Source organism: Stegastes partitus, unplaced genomic scaffold (genome assembly GCF_000690725.1).
Source record: "Stegastes partitus isolate 25-593 unplaced genomic scaffold, Stegastes_partitus-1.0.2 Scaffold16, whole genome shotgun sequence".
Lineage (NCBI taxonomy): Eukaryota > Metazoa > Chordata > Actinopteri > Pomacentridae > Stegastes > Stegastes partitus.
In genome coordinates this window covers 1,578,254-1,582,329 of record NW_007577747.1, presented here as the reverse complement: position 1 = coordinate 1,582,329, position 4,076 = coordinate 1,578,254, and positions in this window count along the sequence as shown.

Sequence of the window (4,076 nt, the reverse complement as noted above, 5' to 3'; positions counted from 1 at the left end):
TACACCATGCTGCGTTCATACATTTTAATACGCAACCAGTACTGGACAAACCTCTAATTAAGATCAGCCCTTTACAGGCCGACACATGTCACACGGCTGCTATAAAAGAACCAATCCTTCATGAGAGATGTGCAGCACTTTAATGCACATTTTAATCAGCCACTTTCACTCTCCTTACAGGAATTCTGTACAGCTTTTGCAGCGATGCATTTTGAAAGAATCTTTTTTTGAAAAAAGCAGTTTTTCAAATGAAGCCAGACGACAATATCCAGCAATTTACTGTAAATAACATCCTCTCATGTAACATGTTATTTAAATACTGAGCTTTTTTGCTGCTAATATTGTCAATTTCCACACCGATTTCTCTTACTATAGCTGTTTTAATCTTTTTAAAACATTTTATTTCCATTTTTCTAGATAAAACTGATACAGCATTCACTAGAAGTTGGTAAATAGCAACCAAACCCAAACAGTAACGAGCCCTACACATCTCTGCAGTAGTAGTTTGCAGTTTCAGAGCCCACAACAGCCGATCCATCAGCTGACATGTTGAGGCGGCTTTTAGTGAGACAATGAAGTCCTCCCGGCTGACGTTACACAAGTGCTGAAGCCAAATGTCCAACGTGTATTTTTAAAATGTAAACCAAGAAGGCTGAGAAATGTGTGTGGAGGCAGCCTCAGAGAATGACGTTTCTTTCTGGAAAGATTCCGGCCTTTTAGATTACAGGAAGCCTAGAGGATGCCTTCCTGCTTGTATTTGCTCTGTGATTGAAGCACTGATACAAAACTCTTGCATCATCTGACTCCTCAGAGACAATAAAAAGAGTACTACAAGGAGGGGCTTTGATAGGTTGCAGCTGGGGTTATCCTTTTTTTTAATTAATTTTTTTTCCCGCACAAAGTGGAAAAGTTTCTATTTCTGTCATTCGATGGGACGTATGTTGGAAAAGGTGAGGGAGGGGTCTGGCCTAATAGCTGAGCTAACTGGAAATGGATTGTAATGAGAGTCAAATGAGCCGTATGAGCATTATCATCGTGAAAGACGCTGTGTAATTACCTCATTCACACATGGACACCATAACATTTTGAAAGAATTCCAGCGGCAGACTGTGGATGTGCATGAGTGTGTGTGATTGTGTGCATTGCATGTAGTGCAAATATGATTCATTGCCTTTGAACCCAAACACTCGCTAATGAACGCTCAGCCATACGTGCCGTATGTGAGCAACTGTCTTCGACTCTGTATCTGCGACTGTGTCTGCGTCTGCATTTAACGCACTCCAGATATCGAGAAGCCAAACGAGCTCTGGCACTTCATCAAGCGCATGTCGAGGGACCAGGAGAGAAAATCAATCAAAGTGTATGATCGTTTACAGGGTCAAAGTTCACTTTATAGCCTCCATGAGTGCTGCTCATCAGGTTGTTAACACTTTGGAGACACGGTTGAATGCTGTCGAACGCCTCTGGAAGGCGAATGGTGGAAATTCATGTTGTCCAGAAGATGAACCCTGATGACTTGATGGCAAAGACGTGTTGTATGGTGCAACCACAAGGGCATATGAGTTTTCAGGGACGATGCAGCTTAATCAACATCAAGTTAGTTAAGCAGCATGAGAAATGATGTGTGTCACTGCAATTGTAGAAAGCAGCAGAAGACAGCTTACTAGTTAACACATCCCTGTTTCCCTTTTTAACTCTCTTGGATCCCATCACCACCTGATTTACTGCATACAGACTGTACGAACAGCTGTTCACTGTTTCAGTGAATGAGATCCTTGCAGACATATTGACTCTCTCCAATCACAAGCTATGAATTGTGCACTATGGCGCCGCGCTGATGACGGTTTCAAAATGTTGTGTTGCCAGTTTACAGACATGATTGGAAATATCTTTGCTGTGTATCAAGCATTTCTAAATTTACCGAAGCACAGAGGCGACATTCAGAGAGTAAATAACAGCTGTACACAGTTGTACCTCCTAGTCAGAGGTGTACTGATGTGTGGAAATTCTATGAAGTTTAATTTAATTAAATCGTGGACAGGTTACAGTTTTTGTCCATTTTCTTCAAATAGAAAAATACATTAAACCAACATTAGACCTAAAGACAACCTTTATATTTCATGTTCCTTCAGCTCCTCATATTTCCAATGTCAGAGGATGGTTCAAGATTCATTTAGTGTCCTGTTTTTAGTGGAAAAGCTAACACCTAGATTGATGCAGAAATCCCATTTCCCAGAACTGGCTGGGAAATCTTTGAGAACAACGGTGAAACCCCTCCAAAACTCATTCCAGCTCAGCCTGCGCTCATGCATTCATCGAATCCCTTTATAACAGGCAGCCCCCAGCACGGGCCGGGCCTCACTCTGCAATTACACCCCAAAAAGAAACCTGTACCTTGCACCTATGGACCCAAATGCTGAAAACATGTTCGTAATAATGTCCTTCTCCAGTGATGGATGGCTCGCTGAGGCTGGAGCACTGGCAAAGTGTCTGTTTGATTTGGACGGCTGCTCTAAGCATCTCTCCAGGTTTCGTTTTTCACTTCGTCCCGTCTGCTCATTTTACCTCTTAGTATGTTAGTTCAGCTCTTATTCTCTCGCTCTGCCTTTGATATTTTAATCCTCGGTCACAGTCCTTGTTGGAACAATAAAACGATGTGAGGTTTAGGAGCTAAAACCTGACAAATAGAGCTGGAAGGAGTTTAATCACCAAGGCTAGTGCAAGAAAAGCCACAATAAAATGGGAAAAACATGGGGCGACTGGTGGGTTATTAGATGTTTTTTAAAATCTGATGGTGGTTAGGATCTAATGTGGGATCTGATTTCTAGTCTGATTTTAGTTGTGAAAGCTGCTACGAGACTGAATCCTCTGTTGAGGAAAATCACTGCTGCCACGTATCAAAACATGCAAGTCAGCACTGTCTGTTCTCAGTCATCTTTGTGTTACCTGCAGGTGAACCCTGGTTTACAGCCAACACGAACATACACAAAGAAAAGTATGTTTTATGGTATCGACATTGAGAGAAGACCTTCTGTTAGCATAAATAAAAACGTCTGGGAAGAGACATATCTCTGAGGCTTCAGTCTGATTGTTGTAAGCCCTTTGTGGCTGCAATCACAAGTAACCCCGAAGCAACAACTCCAGCCATCAGATACACGTCCAGAATCCTTGAGATCGGGAACGGAAACACATTTTTTTGTCGATAGGCCAGAGATGCTAGTAAATCCCAAAATTGACAGGCCGCATTCAGTGTTTTATCAGTTTTTAGAAAAGAGGAGGGTCTCCAAACGACTGTGGTTTGCCTGCCAGAGTACTTACATTGGAAAAGATTTAGCAGAATTGGCTTTGGTTGTTGTCAGTATCACATTTGTTTGATCTGTATGAGCTGCGGTCGCAGGAGTAATAGATGCGGTCAAGTCAGGATTTTCTGGAAGGAAGGATTCTGAAATGGGTCCTTTGGTATTTTTTTTTTTGGGGGGGGGGGTCACTGCTCCATCCAAGAGTGACGATAAATAATACTGCGAAAACTCTGCAGTAATAAAGTACCAAGAAATAATATAGAAATTATTATAAATGGATGCATAACTAATTTTCAATAAAGGAATGGAAAGCATAAATCCTAAAATGACATGTTTGAAAAACTAAGCCAGCAAGCAAAAAAAGAAAAGAAATCTGTACTTTGAAAATATAATGTACTTGAGCTTACATTTATTAATTGAGAAGATGCTTAAAATTATGTTTTTGATATGTTTCTATTGTTTCTTGACAGTCAAGAGAATGTAGGGTGCTGCTGTGTGGCTTGCACTTAGTCATAACATCTTGTAAACTCATGTGAAAGTTGCTTGATGTTGGATTTCATAAATGATGTACTGGAATAGGAAGATGTTTCTAGCCGGCCGTTTGTTGGTGTTTTACGATATACCAGAACGGTACATGGCAGTGTTTGTCTCTAAACAGACACCAGCATTTAATAAGTGTCAGCGACTTAACTTGGCCGTTTGGTCAACTCACAACCAACCAACCAACCAACCACCCAACCAACCAACCAACCACCCACCCACCCAACCAACCAACCA